The sequence below is a fragment of the Engystomops pustulosus genome, chromosome 4 (assembly GCF_040894005.1).
Source record: "Engystomops pustulosus chromosome 4, aEngPut4.maternal, whole genome shotgun sequence".
Taxonomy (NCBI): Eukaryota; Metazoa; Chordata; class Amphibia; order Anura; family Leptodactylidae; genus Engystomops; species Engystomops pustulosus.
The window spans coordinates 102,387,458-102,408,478 of NC_092414.1; positions in this window are offsets into that span (position 1 = coordinate 102,387,458).

The following is a 21,021-nucleotide window of genomic DNA, read 5'->3' on the forward strand; positions in this document are numbered from 1 at the left end:
GCCCTAAGAAGGGCTGTTGGGTTCTTGTTGAATCACTCCTGCCTAACAGTAATCTACTAGCACCCTAACGCTGTCCCTGACCAGCAGCAGCTCTCTCCCTAGCGGCATCCAGACACAGAATGATCCGAGCAGCGCGGGCAGCGGCTAGTCTATCCAGGGTCACCTGATCTGGCCAGCCAACCACTGCTATCGACGTGTAAGGGTACCACGTCATGCTGGGTGGAGTGCAGAGTCTCCTGGCTTGTGATTGGCTCTGTTTCTGGCCGCCAAAAAGCAAAACGGCGGGAGCTGCCATTTTCTCGAGCGGGCGAAGTATTCGTCCGAGCAACGAGCAGTTTCGAGTACGCTAATGCTCGAACGAGCATCAAGCTCGGACGAGTATGTTCGCTCATCTCTAGTGGAGATTAATCATTACTTTTCATTTAAATGTTAGTACAAAAAAGTCTTTTTTGCTTATTTTTCTCCGACTTCCACATTTGAACTATGAATTGAAGTATTGTTTCAGGCTGCTGAAACAGCATATGTGAAGTTAGTACATCACATTGGTGGGTAGGAGGGACAATGTTCCTCTGCAGTAATGATAGGCGAGCAGCAGGGTGTGAACGTCGAAAATGCGAACACATGACATGCATTTTCTGCAGCATATCCGGCATGTCTGTATAATTCACAAGACACTTTTGCACCACCAATGTGAGCACATGCGCAAATCAAGGAATGTGCATCAACCAGGTCCAGTCACTACTATATCAACCAAGTGGGCAGTTAAGGAGATGTAACATCCCTGCCTTGGATGTTTACTCAACCAAGCATCAGTCTTGAGGTGCACCTCTGGACCAATATCATTACGCAGTGAACATCTGATTTTGTAAACAATCTGCAGGGTAGGGATGGCCTGCCGAGAAAAGTAGTCTTGGCTGGGAATGACATTCTGTGGGACAACCCCTCCATAAGATCTTTCCAAGGAGACAGGTGGTCTTATCATTTGGGAGTCATGATACAGGCTGAGCCAACCAAAGCAGCAGTGGAAGCCTCAGGAGTTTGCAGGCTTTTTTGGTATGTCATGCACTGCAGCTCATGTTTACTTTGCAGGTACCTGGTCATACAAGAGGTTCTTAGATTGTTGACTTTGGCAGTGCTTTATACACTCGCGGTATAGCGTTCAAATGACAAATGCTCTATATTCTACTGTTTGGGTGAAAAAATGCTGCGGTGCAGACATCCTATGGGTTGGCCTTTGTGTGCCAAATACCTAGGAACGCTGATAAATAGCAGGCAAAGTTGTGGCTACAGATTGACCACTGCACCTTGACTCTGGACTTTTCTGCTGGCAGATTGAGGCCTCCATGACCATCACCTCTTTATCTGAACCATCACTGTCGGCCATCTATGATGGTCTAGAACCTCGCCATCACCCCTGGCATCACCCACTGATTCCTAACTGCTGAAGCACCACAGCCATGTCCCTGTCCCTTAATTGCTGCTTTTGTCATTTTAAAACATGTGTAGTATTCTATGAGGATATAGGTGAAAATAGTCATAACAGCAGTGTGACAATGTAGTATATAAATAAAATTAATTATATAATTTTAGTAGATGTGGGCACGCTCAAAAGACGGTTTCAGAAATGAATAATAATTTTAATAACAATTTCTAACAAAAAATATTTTTTTTTTTTTTAATTACAACAAACACTTGGTCTTAAGTTATAACAGACAATATAGCGTTTTTTACAGATGGATATTGTATACACTTTGATGTTTCAACCACGGGGCTTAAGGACTCAGTTGGTCCGTTTCTTACATATATATATATAATACGTACCTTATATACTCGAGTATAAGCCTAGTTTTTCAGCACAAAAAATGTGCTGAAAAAAAACAAACTCGGCTTATACTCGAGTAAAAAAAAAAATATATATCTAAACTCACCTTTCCGGCGACCCCTGTATATCTTCTGTGCGATCTGTCTGGCAGCGGCGGCAGGCTATATACACTGGGGCAGGGTGCGGCAGGCTATATACACTGGGGCAGGGTCTGTCAGGTTATATACACCGGGGCAGGGTCTGGCAGGCTATATACACTGGGGCAGGGTCTGGCAGGCTATATACACTGGGGCAGGGTCTGGCAGGCTATATACACTGGGACAGGGTCTGGCAGGCTATATACACTGGGGCAGGGGCTGGCAGGCTATATACACTGGGGCAGGTGCTGGCAAGCTATATACACTGGGGCAGGGGCTGGCAGGCTATATACACTGGGGCAGGGGCTGGCTGGCTATATACACTGGGGCAGGGGCTGGCTGGCTATATACTGGGGAGGCTGTGACCAATGCATTTCCCACCCTCGGGTTATACTCGAGTCAATAGGTTTTCCCAGTATTTTGTGGTAAAATTAGGGGCCTCGGCTTATACTCGGGTCGGCTTATACTCGAGTATATACGGTATATAAAATATCCCTTCTCATGAAGACAATCTGTGTGTAGGCTTATATACTATGATGTTACAAATTAGTTCTTTAAGTAGACAAATAGAGAGACTTAGTTGTTTCTTAGTGTCTCTGGTGAGCATATAGCAAAAATATCAAAAATGCATGCATAAAAAAAGGAAATAAAAATTGTAAAAGTCAAAAATTTATAATTTACATCAAAGTTGTGTTAAAGGTTTTTAGCTTTTTATGGTAGATTAGTATCCAGGAGGTTTTGCTATTAAACAGGATGTAGGGCCCTACACCTGTATAGACTCTTTTATATATCGCTTTTAATTACCTTTTTGTAAGTAATATTAAATAGAGGTTTTGAGCACTCACGATTAGTTGGCAGCAATTGATATAGATGTCCCTAGGGTTGTATTGCTGCTTTTACTATGTAGAAGAGGTCAAACTCCAAGTGCTCTGTGGATTGCTTGGTAGCCGTTGTCCACATGTGCTGGAATCTGTGATTGTTCACGTGTGATGGAGTTTGTGGACGTCGTTCAGGGACGCAGTCGGAAGGTGTTGAAAGATGTCTACTCACACGGTTCTGCTTTATCGCATGACCTCTCCTCTCCCAGTTCAGATTAAGCGACTACAATATGCCGCAGATGGTGTTGTGCTCATCGATGAGTGCAATCGTATCGGCCAGTGCTCCAGATGGTAGGCTCAAGTTCACAAGCGCTTCACAGGTAAGTATCTTCTTATTATTTTTTGTAATTTTTTGTATTTTTTGTAAGCGATAATATTGGTGGATCTGATGTTCAAGGGAATGTTCAAATCCTATAAGAGTCTTGCGGCTAGACGCAAAAAAAAAAAAAAAAACTACATAGTAAAAGCAGCAATACAGCCCTAGGGACATCTATATCAATTGCTGCCAACTAATCGTGAGTGCTCAAAACCTCTATTTAATATTACTTACAAAAAGGTAATTAAAAGCGATATATAAAAGAGTCTATACAGGTGTAGGGCCCTACATCCTGTTTAATAGCAAAACCTCCTGGATACTAATCTACCATAAAAAGCTAAAAACCTTTAACACAACTTTGATGTAAATTATAAATTTTTGACTTTTACAATTTTTATTTCCTTTTTTTTATGCATGCATTTTTGATATTTTTGCTATATGCTCACCAGAGACACTAAGAAACAACTAAGTCTCTCTATTGGTCTACTTAAAGAACTAATTTGTAACATCATAGTATATAAGCCTACACACAGATTGTCTTCATGAGAAGGGATATTTTATATACGTATTATATATATATGTAAGAAACGGACCAACTGAGTCCTTATGCCCCGTGGTTGAAACATCAAAGTGTATACAATATCCATCTGTAAAAAACGCTATATTGTCTGTTATAACTTAAGACCAAGTGTTTGTTGTAATTTTTTTTAAAAAATATATTTTTTGTTAGAAATTGTTATTAAAATTATTATTCATTTCTGAAACCGTCTTTTGAGCGTGCCCACATCTACAAAAATTGTCAAACTCTCCTTTTGGGTCTTTTTGGTGTTAAGACCTATTGTGGTTGCACCCAAAATCGGTTTAACAGAGATCAATAAGTGCCACTAGACCTAGTATACAAAAAATTAATTATATGACTGTGTGATGCAAATAGAACAAAGACTGGTACTGTAAGGTAAGACTGATGCAAATACAGTACTACTAAGACTTGCAGTGTAAGGCAACATTGTATTATGCTGTAAATGCAAATAGTGCTAAGAATGGTACTGTAAGATAACTTTGATGCAAATAGTACTAAGCCTGGTACTGTAAGATAAAAGGTAACAAGTTTATCCTGGAGTTTAGTTTTACTTAAAGAGGACCTGTCACCCAAATTTTCAGCACTAGGAGCTGCTTACTAAAGCTGCTTACAAAGAAAATTTGGGTGACAGGTCCTCTTTAAGAAAAAAAGAGCAAAGTAATCTAAATTGTGTTGGCAATATTAATAAGATGTGGCCTAAAGCTATGTTATAAATAGCCAACTTCAAGCATCACTTTAAGTGGGATATGTTAGAGAAATCTTTTAATATACAATAAATGCTAAACTTTTTGTTATTTTTTTCTCTTTTGTCCAATAATTTTTCATTTCTATAACCAACTTACTTATTACTTTTTGCTACTGAAAATTTCTAATTGTGTTTTATGTTTTCCTACAGTACATGTGTCATTTTTGCATGTTTCAGTTTTTGCAGATTTGTGTCTTAATACTTAAATAAGACTTTCAAGAATTGTTAATTGTCTTTGGCTCATATTTAAGGAGTTTAAACTTTTTTTAAAGGAAGGAAATTAAAAAGGTTGATCAGATTAAATGAATGCTTATCTGAATCAAAAAATTAAACACCTATTAATTTTAAAGAATTAAAATTAACCTTGTTAAAGGGCTTTATAGTTTAGCAGTTTTTGCATCAGTATAACCAACAATGCGTTAACTCTTGTATAAGTACTATTGATCAATCAGGTCACTGGAAAAAAATTATTGAAGGTTTAATATGAACAATACTGAAAAATGTTATAAAACAAAACATTTTAACTGAATTCTTAAAGTGGAAATAAAATGAAGCCTAATCTAGAATATAAGCATGTAAATAAAGTAGTAACTTATCATTCATACAGACTAAAATAGAATGTTGATTGTGGAAAGCAAGCACCAAAAGGTATTATCTAAATTTTGAACTTTAAACCATACTCTGAATCATTTTAATGTATATCTCCTATAGTCAATCAAGGGACTACTGCAAAGTGAACTGCACTCAATTATTATCTTATACATTTGCTTATACAGCCACTTTAAAGGGAACCTGTGACCACATTTTTCACTAATACAGCACAGCTTCTGACAGGTTCTAATAGAGCCCTATTAACTGACTACCTTCTTTTAGTTGAAAATTGTTTCACACAGATCCCCATATATAAAATTTTATAATTTTACCTGGTATCCAGGGATATCTATAGCAAGTCAAGGGGGTTAATCCAGCAACACATCCCTATGCTTTTTCAGCATGCGGCTGTAAGGTCATGTGAACAGGGTGACATCATCTCAAGTCCTTAAGCCCCCTAACATTAGCAAACTATATAACATGCATATAACTGATCTCATAAAATCACAGAATTATTTTTTTATATACTCATATTTTCATATATCGGATCTGCAGACAAATGGAGGAAAAGATATCAGTCTGAAACTGCACCTTGTTTTCTTTGGTTATATTAATTAAAATACCATAGCAAAGAACATATTTTGAAAATAAAATCAGTAAATAGCTTTATCCTTTCTACCTGGCAAATGTCTCTTAAAGGGGTTGTTCTATGAAAAAACCCTTCGGTGGCTGGAATTGGGCGTGTTAAAAAAATAAACATGTACTTACCTCCGCAGTCCCTGCCGGTGTCCAGCGCTGGTCCATGCCCCATGTAAGCAAACAGGGACATGGAAGTTCCGTTTGCCTCAGTCGAGTTAGCCGGTCACACCCACCCGTCACTCTGCACAGCTTCCATGCCCCTGTTTGTTTACATAGGGCACGGAGAGGAGAGATTGCAGCGCTGGATGCTGTAAGGGACCACAGAGGTAATTACATGATTATTTTTTTAATCTGCCCCATCCCGGCCACCAAAGTGGTTTTTTATACCCTTGGACAACCCCTTTAAAACTTCCTTCCTCATTCTATGTACTTATAAAAGAATTTTTGAAGATATTGATATTAAAACATTATTTACAATAAAACATTAATAAAGCATTGGCTATTCTATAGCTTCCAATTTCAGCATGAAGACATATGTTTTTTCTACAAATAACTGTTCCATACTTCTTGCTGTCTCAACATACACACAAATGTCATGTCAAGCTCTGCATACCCTAATGCTCCTGGGCTGGATACAAAACTCTTTATCTAGTATATAGTGCTTCTCCTGTTTAGTTTAGCAAGTCTTTTGAATTTTTCTGATAAAAAGTTAACAAACCCTAATTGTTTTCATTAGATAGGAAGAATCATTTTCAAAACATACTTAAATATTTTCAATTTTATTATATTTTCACAATATTTTAAAAGTATATTCACATGTGTCAGGTTTTCAGATATATATGCAGACATATGCAGGCTTGGGATAGGAATACAATCTCAGGAACAGGGTGCAAGGAACAGACTCAGATACAGGTTGGGAGTTCCAGATCAGATTGGGCTTCAGGGTTCCTGATCAGGCAGGATACAAAATTTCAGGTGCAGATTTGGGGTCAGGTACAGGTTACATTTCATACTGAGGTTCAGGGCACTAGCTCAGGCTGAGTAAAGGCTCAGGTAAGGGTTAAGGGTTTCAGATCCAGCAAAACAGAGACATACAGTTGTATTGCAGGTCACAGGAGAAAGCATAATCATCCCTGAGTGAACTGGGGGCCATTCATCAAATTCCTGGAAGCTGCCCAAGCAGCTGAAAGGCTATCCCTGCACAACTGATCCCACAGCTGAGACTAGCACTGAGCTCAAGAATGAACCACCAAATTTTCCAGTTGAAAGGCAGCTGAGGGTGTGGCTTACAAGCTCAGAAAGTTATGACAGTATGACTATAAGGATATAATCTTTATGCCACTAGCGAATAAGTGCACATATTTTTTTTATATTTTTTATATGACCTACCCTACTTTAGTGTATAAGACTTGTTTCTATATATAGGTAAGAATAATTTGACACCACAAATGTTTGCTATCAGCAGGTCAGATGGATATGGATCCGAATACAACATTTTTTGTACCATATTTATAACTGATTTTAACTAGAAAATTCTAAGGTTTACGAATTGTATACGCAACTTGAGAAACCAATACATGATTTAAGAAATATACATTTCTTTTTTATTCTGTTCTTCTAGATGTAGAAATGTTCATGATGATGTATTAACATTACATATTAAAATGACTACTCACACAAAATGTGTTGAAGAGTATTAACACATATAGTACTATAATAATGAGGAAAGAACGTATAATAATGAAGCCAGTGTGTTTACTTTATGGCTACCTTAATTGACAGTGATTTTAACAACTATTACTATGCACATAATTTTGAACCCTAAACTTTTTATCTGCATCTCAGCCTTTATTGAGCTGTTAGTGAACCCTTAATTTTAATTAGGTAATTTTTTTTTTTTTTAAAAAAAACCTTTCCATTGCTTCTCATTTTCCAAGGTCTAATTTACATGCTGTCATTGAATGATTATTAAAATTGATAAAATGTACATTAAAGATTTTCCCTACAGTATGAGTCACAAGGAATGCAGATTTAACAATGCAAGTTATCACAAAGTTATATGATATGATAGTTAAGGAGGAGGGGAGCCATTTAGAGTCTGCTAACTTTTACAAAGGGAACTTTCCCTCATCTACATATGCAAAGCATATATTCTATACATATATCAGTCAGCATTGGCATCATTTGTTTTATTTTTTTGCCTGGAAACTTTAGCAGGATAAAAAACAAATAACACTTTGTACAACTTCAATGAATGCTCCAAAAATATATGAATTTCTGAAATCATGCAGACCAAAAGACAATTAAGCAGGACTTAATATGTTGGCTTTAGATTTCCACTCCAAACAGAGATATCCACAGTAAGATCCAAGTATGAAAAATATTAGATAGCAATGTTGTGTAAATATTTGTGAATGTTTCTATTTTTCTAAGATTCGGACATATTTTTAAAGACAGATATGAGGGGGAGAGGATCTCCTGAGGACACATTTTCGCTGTTATAGAACCATATTTGCCAAGAGAGAAGAGGCAGAACGTGGATCCATATACCAGCATTTCAGATACTTGTAATTGCTGGTGAAGGCAAACAGTATTCCCTCCCTGATTTTGCTAATCTCTTTGTTGGCCTTCCATCCTTTAAAAAAATTAAGAGTAGTCACATTTAACCCCAGAAAGAAAGAACAGGCTGCAATATCAGAAAAGAAGCAGCCTTTTTCTATTTTTGCCTTGTATGTACATGACTGTTTTAGAGGCTATTGCTTTAACATTCAGCTAATTACAAGACTATATTGCCAAGGGTTAGTACAATTTTTGTTCTGCCAGTTTTAGTGCCTCAATGTGTCTCATCTCCTTCCTAACACAATAGCCATAGCCTTTTAAATTACATTTTTACGCTGTGCATTTCGATTAATGCATTAATACTAATAGTATAATTTTAGTACTAATACTATAATTTTTATTCATTTTATGTATTTCATTTTTGATTAATATTATTTATCACGTTAACTTTTTCATTTTTATTAATATTATTTCTTATTCATAGACATTTGTGATCTGTGATGTTACTTATGATAAGAGTAAAATGCCCATGAATCGCTTTTTAATACAGAATACTTATTAAAACATGAATAATGCAAGATAGCATTGATTGTAATGTAGCAGATCAGAATTAATGTTCTGTATGTCATGAATTAAATAAAACTTACAATATGGTCATATTCACAGCATATGATTATGTGTGTGGGTCTTTTTTGCAAGGTGCTGACAATATCAGACATGGGGTGTTTGTTCCCAAGCACTGGAACATTGAGATTTTATTTGCAAAAGCAATATTAAAAAATACCATTCAGTAATGTATTGTTTAAAAAACACAGAGATTCATTGTGTACTTTGGCAATAGGGTTTTAAATACAGCTAAAAAAATGTCTATTTGCAGGGAATCGTGAAGAACGTGTCATTTATTCAAAGAAGGGAAATTAATAATTTGCATTAGTAGGTCCATGCAATTAGTGTAGAGAACTAGTATGAAAAGAGTCTTTTTGGTGTAGCTGCTTCCTTTACTTTAAGGGTGTTGTCCAGTTTGAGCAAATAAATATTATTGTTTGCACAATGAAAATTTACTGTATGCAACCTTCCATTATACTTTCTGTATCAATGCTTTACAGTTTTCTAGATCTCTCCTTGCTGTCATTCTATAGGAGTCTTCATTGTTTACTTCCAGTGGGAATACATCTGTCCATAGTCATATGATGTCACACAGGGGCATAGCTCGTTAGTATCACAGAGAGTAATCAGAGCTGTGTGTTATAACAAGTCGTGCCCCTGTGTGATCATCACATGAACATGAATATAACTCTATACCTTTATGACAGACACAAACTAATCAATCTGTATACACCAGAAATCTGGAGTAATTTGCATCAGCATGGTGGCTGAGTGAGTAGCACTTCTGCCTTGCAGCGCTGGGGTCTTGGGTTCAATTCCCTCTCAGGTCAACATCTGCAAAGAGTTTGTATGTTCTCCCCATGTATGTGTGGGTTTCCTCTGGTTTTCTTCCACACTACAAAACATACTGGTAGGTTGTTTAGATTGAGAGCCCCATGGGGACAGGGACCAATTTGGCAAGCTTTGTGTAGCGCTGTATAATCTGTAGGTGCTATATAAATAAAGAATTATTATTATTATTATTTTATTAATGGCTTGCACCACATTTATTAAGCATTTTAGAGCATTTTCGGGCAGTTTCCCAACTTGTCTGAATAGGGGCAGGGCTCAATCTGTGTGCCAGAAAATTCATTCTAAGAGCCTGAAAATTCAGTTGGAAATTAGGCCAACTAACGTTTATGTAAAATACATACAGAAACTAGAATTACCATATCAAACTTGTTCTTCATTGGCAAAACTAAAATGTCGTCAAATGACATGCTATACAGATGTTCTAAAGTTACAGTAAATGCATGGGGGTAATGTATCATTAGACTGGCTCCCTGCAATGGTTCTATGTCTGTCTTTGGACCTCTGATGCTTTTAGACCTATAAAGGTGTAACGGGCAGAAGAGCTCCAGACATAGAACTATTGCAAGGAGCCTGCCTTGTAAAAAATTACTCTTCAGCAGCTCTAGTTTAACACTTAGAGAAGGCCGAGTAACGACTCCAAAAGGGTGGCTACTATTTTTTGACAACCTTTCAGGATGAGAGGCTAGGCAATGACTCCTAGTTTGGATTGATTCAATTTGGCTCCTAATGGAATTTTTTTTAAATATTTGGGGATTTGATTGAATCCAATTTTTAAAAAAATTCACTAATCTCTAATATTGATTAACTCATGAACAAAATGCAGTCAATCAGTACCAGTTGTCAAAGGACACAGATAACTGTCACTTAGGAGTCTTTGCAGTTAACAGCTACACTTAGGTCCTTAACCCCTTAATGACGCGTGACATATTACAACCTCACATGTCGGCTTCAGGTGTTTGGAGAAGGCCCACAAGCTGAGTCCTCTTTATAGCCGGCGAGCGTTTACTGAATGTTGCAGCAAACACCCACCGGTAACACTGATCGTCGGTGTTAACCCTCAATCGCCGCCACCAATTTTCCAACAGCATTAAAAAACGGGAAGCATGTGAACGCCAACACGTTGGCTTAGATGGTCTCTCTCAATGACATCATCAGGGAGCAGCAATCTGTTACTAAACCAGTGGCATTTTATTTCAGTTTCATTTTAACCAATTTATTACAATGTGCTACTTGCACATTATAATAGAGGATTAGAAAATTCCCCATATACTGCCATCCTGTAGTATAGTAGTATATGCTAGGATCAATCACACAACTAAAATGATATAAAAAGTTATATAAAAACCCCTAAATATTCAAATAACCCCCCCCATTTCCCTAGAACACATATAAACAGTAAAAATCATAAACATCTTAGGTATCACGCATCCCAAAGTGTCCTATCTATCAAAATATAATAATGATTATTCCGGGCGTATAACCCCCTAACAGAAAATAGTGCCAGAAAATAACACTTTTTTGCCATTTGCAGAAAATTATGAAAAAACAGTCCTCAAAGTGATAGCATTGAAAACATCATCAAAAGTCACAAAAATTAATTAGGTTTTGATTGGAAGAAAACATGCAGTCAAAGTAGCTCTTTTTACCAGTGAAACAAGCCATCCTTAATCTGCGAAAAGACAAAAAAAATCTGAGAAATTTCTATAATACTAGTAGTGGCAAAATCTACAGTTTGGAACATCCTAAATTAAAAAGAAAGAACTGGTGAACTCATTAATGCAAAAAGAACGGGACCCCCACAGAAGACAACAGTGGTGGATGATTGCAGAAAAACTTCAATGGTGAAGAGAAATCGCTTCACAACAGCTAACCAGATAAAAAACACTCAAGGTTGTAGGTATAACAATAACCAAATCTGCCATAAATAGAAGGCAGCATAAAAAGTAAATACAGTGGGATCATTTCACGGGGAAAGCCACTCATAAGCCTCACAGATGAATTCTAGTTTGGACTTTGCTAAAAAAAACATCTAGAAAAGCCAGCACAGTTCTGGAAGAACATTCTTTGGACAGATAAAAACAAACCAACCTCTACCTGAACAATGGAAAGAAGAAGGGAGGGTGAATGCATGGTACAGCTCATGATCCAAAGCATACCACATCATCTGTAAAACACAGAGGTAGTGTGATGACTTGGGTATACATGACTGCGAGTGGCTCTGGGTTTAATGACACAGGACAGAAGCAGCCGGTGGAATTCTGAGGTATTCAGAGACGTTGTACTGTCTGTGCCTAAATGTCACACTATCCGCAGTTGGCGTTTATTTGTGTGTGAACTGTGGCTATCTGCTTGTGTTTGGATTAACTGAGCCATACCCTGCTCCTTGCATTTCTCTCCTGCCCAGCAAGGGTTACTAGCCTGATGGATAGTTCCCCCAGTGTGCTGCTGGAGGCGTGTCCAGGAACGGCCTTATATACCTGCCCATTCCCATCTTACCTGGCTGGTTATTTTTCAAGTCTTACCTGTGTATCTTGTGCTCTTGCTATCTTGTTTGGTGTTCTGTGTTTTGTACCCGATTCTGTACCTTTGCAGCTATTTTGATCTTGACCTGTCTCCGCTTGTCTGTCTGTATCTGAACCTGACGTGTATATTACCTGTTTGATCCTGACCCGCCTAAAGATCTGTATCTGTTGTTTGTCCCTCAGTATCATTTGCCTCCTAGTGTGACCCCACCTTCCTGTCTCAGACCTGTTTTAGTATTCTGTGCACCAGTGTGAACACTGGTCTATTCCTGTATTCCGGTTACCTGTCCGCTCCACCATCCAGCAGCTGCCAGACGAAGTAAGTCTTCCTTGTCATCTTGTAGGGTCCCTCAGAGACCGTCAGATAGGTTCCTGATAAAGGGTTTGCCCTTATCAGGGCGGTTTATCTGCTTTAGGGAGGGCCTTAGCCTGCAGGGAGAGTTTGCCACCACTTACCTAGTCTGACAGCTAGCGCCAAGCCTGGTTGTGGTTGTGCGGTTTACTGGACAGGTGTTGACAGACGTACAGTGAGCTCATAGCCAGCTAAATGCAGCCAAACTGATGGTTCAGTGTTTCATAATACATATGGACTTGACCCAAAACATAAAGCCAAAGCAACCCAGGAGTTTTTCGGTAAAACTTGTAATCTCCATGAGTTCAAGACTTCAGACAGTCATTGCCAAAAAGGGTTTTCATTCAGGTATTAGAAATTAACACATTATTTACAATAATTTAATTTGTCCAGTTACTTTTGAGCCTCTGAAATTGAAGGATTATGTTTAAATAATACTTAAGTTATTCACATTTTTATGCTATGATTTTGTTAAACCCACTGAAGTAAAGCTGACAGTCTGTGTCTGAATTGTCCTTTTCAAAATTCATTGTGGTAATGTACAGAACCAAAATAAGAAAAATGTTTTCTCTGTCCAAATATTTGTGGATCTTACTATATATACACATTTGTATCCACAGCCAGTGTATCTCCCTATATTATATGCTGTCCCGAGACAAGGTAGCATATGAGACCTGACCGATGCACTTTAGCAGTAAACACTATTATAGTCAGAGCCATATCCACTATCAAATTATCTACAATATGCAATTAGTTGGTGAAAGATCCTTGTTTTTTAAGGATTTTCTGTATGTGGTAAGCAAATCAATGCTCCACTTTTCTTGAGTTATTTACTGTTTTGTCTTTGCCAAGTTGCAATTGTTTAGTCTACTAACACTTGGACTATTGCTTTTTTAGGCAGTGGTTTACAGTTGTATGAAAGCAAATCATTTAGGAAGACATTCTCTATTTCCTGCTCTGGCATAAAGTAATAGAAATGTTCATTTTCAACATTTCTTTAGTAGCTCTTGTATAGCTGTTGAAATCTATACTTTATATGATCTCATTGTCCTGCTGCATTTCATTAATGCCTGGCTGTTTCAGGCTTGTGGAATGAAATATTTTTCATATGACACTACAAAATTTTACTATGCAACACCAGCTGCATAAACCACAAACCATCTGATTTTGTAGCTTTTAAGAGTGTGAAAAGTTCAATTATTTATAGTTAATAATTAAATATGTTGATTTTACTGTATGGAAAATGACTCATTAGGGTTTATATAAGAAAACAAAACAGTTTCTACATTTTAAATCACACTGAAAAAATAAATGTTTGGGAAATACAAATGTAGTTTGTATTTTCTTTAACTTTTATTGTGTTATATCGAGAACAGAAATCTAATCTTGTGTCTATATTTAAAGCAACCACAGATAGACATTAGGATGTAAGGACAATTGTCCGGTGTGGGATACATCACCCTGTTCATTCTGCAAATTCCCACTCCATTCATAGAGTACAGAGTACATTGGATTCCCTCCAAGAATTCTCACTGGTTCCTGCTGAGTGAGGTGGGACTATCCTTTTATGTTTAGTTACTAGCACTCAAAAACCAGTTGAACTGAGCTTGTCCAGGGTATAGCACAATTGTTAAGGGAATCCGGGGAAATGGGGGGGGGGCACTGTGGCTGATCAGAAATCCTTTACTAAAGAATGAAAGGCACATTGCTGTTAAAGCAGAATATTCTGTAAGATAGAAGGGAATAATTTCTTTACACTTTTGTGCTACACCTTTTGTAACTATACTATAATTCTCCAATGTAGTTTACAAGTATAGGTAAAAAGGTGTATCACAAAAGTCTAAAGAAATTATTCCAAGTAAAAACTGATGTAAGTTAATAAAGCAAGCAATTTACATACTTTTACCACAGGTTAACAAGCATTTTATTACTTATGACATCACATATGAGAATATGCCTTATTATTATTATGTAATATATAAAGGAACATTTGCTCTTTATTAAAAGCAGTATAAATGATCTTATAAAAGTCGTCACAGCTGACAAAGGTAGCATAGTAAAAATGTACTCTACCTTTCTTTGTATATGTACCCTTTTCTTCAAATTGTATAAAACCTTTTTTCTCCACTTTTGATATGTACAGTATTTCAAGATGCAGAATGTGATCAAAATCATATATGGTACATTGATTGGTTGTCACGGGTGACCCCGAGATCCATGCCTGCTGCTGCCCAGCTCCCCTGGGTCACTACTTACCTGTCCCGGCTCCTGATGGCTCCAGCTCCTTGCTCCGGTCCCGCTCCTGGACTAGGCCAAGCGCGCCCCTGCTCTCTAGGGCGCGCGCGCCCAACTCGTCAAGAATTTAAAGGGCCAACGTCCTACTTATTGGCGCTGGCATTCCCGGCTCGGCTATACAGCCTGGCGACTCCCAGCATCCCCTGCTGTATCTTCAGGTCAGTCTACTGAAGAGAAAGCCTCCGCCTCCGAGTTTCCTGAGCATTTCCAGATGCCTCTGTGTTCCTGTGGTGTTCCTGTATTCCTGTGGCGGTCCTGTAAGCCTGTGGTGGTGTTGTAATCCTGTGGCTGTCCTGTAATCTTGTGGCGGTCCGGTATCCTACTGGTCTTCCGAGGTCCTGCCAGCCATCCTGCCAAGGTTCTGCCAGCCGTCCTGCCAAGGTCCTGCCAGCTGTCCTGCTATCCGGTGGTCCTGCCATCCGATGGTCCTACCATTCGGTGGTCCTGCCTTCTAATGGTCCTGCCTGCCTACCTTGGCTGCCACCGCGGGCTTAGTCACACCCGTGGAGCGACCTGGTGGCTCCCCGCCGCAGCAAGACCACCCCGCTTTGCGGCGTGCTCTGGCGAAGACCAGGAGTCCACTTAGACTCTGCTCCCGGGTTGCGGCTGGCATCGTTATCTCCTGCGGTGGTCCAGGGAGTCCACAAGACTTTAGTCCCAAGGGACTATTCCCCGAGATTGAGACATTGGTATCGGTATGGTATTGATTCAGGGACATTGATCTGAACCTCATCTTTGGATGAGTTGGGGAAGAATGATGTTTTGGTAATTTGCCCATTTAAGTTATACATGTACAGTACTTCTATGGTATAATAATCTTAGTTTCTAATTGCATACAATACAAATGCATTTCAATAAACTACACACAACAGTATACACATTTTAAATACAAGAATCGTTTACTAATTGTTTCTGTTATCATGCATAAACTTCATTAATAATATTTCAGATTTGCATCAAATGTCATGCATTTGTTATGCAGATCAAAGGCTTATTTTTAGAGCTTTTTTAGATTTAAAATAGTTTTTATAGACTAAAGTGGAACGTGTTATTAACACGTTAAATGTTGCAGGCAAAGCCACAGGCAGCATTTAAAAGCTGGTGTGTAGGTTACAATATCTTGGCATGTATCATTGCCCCTGTGGCTTCATTGAGGAGTAAGGGTATGATAGCCAGGAGTTTCCTTGAGACTCCAAAGTCTGTCATTAGGAGGGATCTGTCATAACCTGTGTATTACATGTTGTGACAGATTACCCGCAATACTGCCATTTTCTGCAATAAAGTAGCATTGCAGTATACAGTATGGCAGGAGTGTTCAGACCCACTCCAGGTTTTACCCAAGGGTGTTCACATTCATGAACTTTTGTTCAAAGTTTATCTGAACACAGTGAACCTGAACCTTAACAGGTCTGTTCATTACTACCCTGTTTCGCTGAAAATAAGACAGTGGCACACATTTAATTACCTGGTCCAGTCGCGATCCAGTGGCGGGTTCTCCGACGCTGATTTGGACCTGGCCGGGATTCACAAAGGTAGTGTGCCCGATGTCCACCAGGTGTCGCTGCTGTGCTGAAGTCTGCTGGAGTTTGCCGGAGTTCACGATCCTATCCTGGGTGCAGGTAAGCGTGTGTAAAGTGACAATTTTTTTTTTAAATTCCGCTTTTTTTTCCGAATCCGTCGGGTTTTCCGACGGCCACAACCCCGATTTCCGTTTCATGCATGCCAACACGCCAAAAACCCGGGGCAATTCAGGGAAAGACGGTGCAAATCGGTAATATTCGAGTAACCCCGACAAAAAATAGAGATTCGGGCCCTTAGTAAATGACCCCCAGTGTCTTATATTAATTTTTGCTCCTAAAGAGGCACTAGGCCTTATTTTCATGGGATGTCTTATTTTTCCATGAACAAGAATTTACATTTATCGTTGAACCAAAAATCTACTTCTCTAACAACCTTAACTCTCCAAACTCTGAATTTCATTCTGTATTTCTTGTGACTCCATTTCTATTACAATCATTGGCCCCAATCTCTCATTTTTAGTAAAAGCACTTTCCATAAATGACCCTTCTTATCCTGGTAGCTGCTGGTATCACATTTGCAGCACAACAGCCATGTTGCAACCGTCTGCAGCATATAAAACATATATTTCTAAGCCTGGACAAAATTGTACTAGGTCTTATTTTCGGGGGATGTCTTATTTTAGTGGAAACAGGGTAGTAGCGTTTATTTGTGATGCACACTAATAATTGAAAGGTAAGTGGCTACTGACCACTATTCAAGAGGTTCACATTGAAACTTTTATCTTCAAAAAAGTTCTTTCTAGTTTTGTTGAGACAAACTCAAACAAAAATGTCCAAAATGTTACCATTTTGTGTGTGAATGTCACAATAAAACTAGGAAGAACTTAGCCAGGATTTTTGGTGTGTGCAAGTCTATTTTTCCTTTTTCTTTAAAGATAAAAAAGCATTTATTTATGAAAACTGGACAACCGCTAGTTGTGGAAAACTTTCCTTTTTATATCTATCATAGTGGACAACAATTTAATCATGAAAGACTCATGTGTAAAGACTCTTAACTAGAGATGAGCGAGTATACTCGTCCGAGCTTGATGCTCATTCGAGTATTAAGGTACTCGAAACGGCTCGTTGCTCGGACGAGTATTTCCCTTGCTCGAGATCGAGCATTTAATTAAAAAGCACAGTGAAGAACAATGAAGAATAAAATAAAAACAGTGAACACAGTGAACACAGGATAATTTAAGTGAAAAACACAGTGAAAAACACAGTGAAGAATTGATTACAGATGTTTGGCACATCTGCTTACTTGTCGGAAGATACGCGCGAAACGGTGTGAACAAAATATTATGTGAAGAACAATATATATGTGTGAAGAACACATTGAAGAACACGGTGAGCAGGACAGAGACATCGGGGCAGCGGCAGCACGGAGACATCGGGGCAGCGGCAGAGACATTGGGGCAGCACGGAGACATCGGGGCAGCGGCAGCACGGAGACATCGGGGCAGCGGCAGAGAGATCGGGAAGACTTCAGTGGAAGAAGAGGAGCGGATCCCGGGACAGCGTATCTCCTGACAAGTAAGCAGATGTGCTGAACATCTGCAATCTATTCTTCAATGTGTTTTTCACTGCTTTTTTCACTTAAATGATCCTATGTTCACTGTGTTCACTGTTTTTATTCTATTCTTCACATCTGCTAACTTGTCGGGAGATAATATACGCGTGGAACAGTGAAGAATAGATTGCAGATGTTTGCATTCGTCTGCTTACTTATGAGAAGACATTCTTTTTCAATTAAATAACACATTTTATTCCCGAACCATGGTCCCTTTGAAAAATGCTTGAGTCTCCCATTGACTTCAATGGGGCTCGTTATTCGAGACGAGCACTCGAGCATCTGGAAAACGAGCACTCGAGCATTTTAGTGCTCGCTCATCTCTACTCTTAACCCCTTAAGGACGCAGGGTTTTTTCGCTCATTTCTCGCTCTCCACCTTCAAAAATCCATAACTTTTTCATTTTTACGTGTACAGACCTTTGTGAGGGCTTATTTTGTGCGTAACAAATTTTACTTTCCCGTAATATTATTTATTTTAACATGCCATGTACTGCGTAGCTGAAAAAAAATTCCAAATGTGGAAAAATTGAAAAAAAAACTGCACGTGCGTCACGTTCTTGTGGGCTCAGTTTTTACGACTTTGACTGTGTGCTCAAAATAACATGTTACCTTTATTCTTCGGTTTGGTGCGATCACGGTGATACCAAATTTATATCGGTTTTATTGTGTTTTAATACATTTTCAAAAATTAAACGAATGTGTACAAAAAAGAAAAAAAAATGTTGCCATTTTCTGAAGCTAATAACTTTTTCATACTTTGGCGCACGGAGCTGTGTGTGGTGTCATTTTTTTGAATTTTTAATATTTTATGAATTTTTTTTTTTTTTTAACTTTTTTTTTTTTTTTCACTAATTCTTAGACCATCTAGGGTACATTAACCCTAGATGATCATATCGTTCCTATCATATATTGCAATACTTCTGTATTGCAATATATGGCATTTTTGCAGCTCATTCATTACAATGAGCCACAGGCTCATTGTAACGAATCTGCAGAAGCCAGATAGCCTCGGGTCAAACGAAGAACCGAGGCTACCATGGCAACCGATCGCCGCCCCCCACGTTCGGGGGCGCGGCGATCGTAATAAAGATGCTGGCTGCAATGAGAGGGTTAATAGCCGCGATCGGTGCAAGCACCGACCGCAGTTATTAGCAGTGGGGGTTTGCTGCAATATGCAACAACCCCCATCATTGTATGAAGAGGACTCAGCCCGTGAGCCCTCTTCACACATTCCCTATACCTCTGCGACGTAGAGCTACGGCGCAGAGCGTTAAGGGGTTAAACACCTAACGGCTTATTGCCGTTTTAGGTGTGGATATAAATTTGTCACCCAAAATACAGGGTCATAATTACTTGCCCTTGCGCCAGTTTTTTGTTGGATTTTGCACTTTCTTTCTATGCAAACTTCTTGCACAGGTATTTAAAAAGTGTCCAAGACACATATGTGTTGCGGCTGCGTTATACCTGACGTGACATATTTTTACACATGACGAGGCGTTTCGGTGCACAGTCGGATTGTGCGACACACTTATCATGCAGATTCCGCCAGAAATATGTTGCATGCCCCATGTTAAAGATGCAAATCCTCAATCTGGCTCACCCTGCACACTACTTAAGCCAACTGCACATAGTACACACTACACTGTTTCTGATAAACATGGTCCATATTGTAACAAATCCAAGACACTGCTATAAGTGGTCAGTGCAGTCTTAGCAGATGGAAGAGAAAGGAAATGTAGATCCCTACAATTTTATGTGCTATCATTATTTATAAGATGTGCTGAGGGGAACCAATACCTTTCACTTTATGATCACTGTATGGTGGCAATATTGGTATACATGGGTTGGGGACCCACTCGGGTGGGACTTGCCCCTCCCCATATTCTGGCCCCCTCTAACTATAATTTTGACAGTAAATAATAGTATTTAACAGTAAAACAACCCCAAATATAATACAGGAGTACCTGGGTATAATAAGTTTGACTGTTAATTCTATCAAGTTTTTTTTTTATGTTCTTCAAAAATGTCCTCAACAAATGTATCCCCAATGGTAGTTCAATATTCAAGTAATAATCCGTATTCAAGTAATAATCTGCTCTTAAGACCTTTATTAAAGTCTACTGATATGTTGACAGAACAGTATCCTGAGATCAGCTCAAATCTTTTAACATAAATACCACCTGAGTTCAGCAATGGAAAAAATAAGAAAATCTCTGATGCAATCAGTGCTGGTGAATTTGACTGAGAATATATCTTCTGCCTTTTTAAAACATGTTTGCCATCACTGAACACTGACATTTTAGAAACAGAATATCAAGAGTTTGCTTAATTCTATGACGGTCAAACATAGATCAGTGATTTTCATGTCAAAAAATGTAACATTGGCTTCTCTTAACGTTGGCCAAATGTAAAGCAATGTGTGTATTGCATTCTTTGTCTGAACTTTTTATCTTGGAGGAATTAATTTATTGTATTTCTTATTAATCTTAATGGCAGGTTATTGCATGTTTATATTTATTTGTCTTAATTAGGGTTAACAAATGCTTTACAGAAAAATCAATAAAAATCACAGTATTATAAAATGATATATGATATATCATCATATAAGAAATATGAGAATATGAACAATTTGTGATAAAAAAGCAGTAAGCAAGCTCAGTAACAGTATTCCTTTTCCCAATATGTGTTGCAATATAATTAATAATGTAAAGCTAACACTGCTCTGCGTAGTTTTATTAAAACACCTCTCTATTATGTTGCTATGATTCATATGATCATATGATGCTATACTTTGCTGTACATGCAACAGACACTAACCTACGTTTGAAACTGTAGAGTTAGAAAATCAGATATTTTTTTCTAAAAACAAAAATAGCCTCATTCTTGGATCTCCACATTGAAACCATTTTATTTCTATAATCCAGTAGAAGAAACTCTTTTGTGACCGGAGCTCAAAAACGAAAAAGACGATACATGCAGGTTTCCTCCTTATT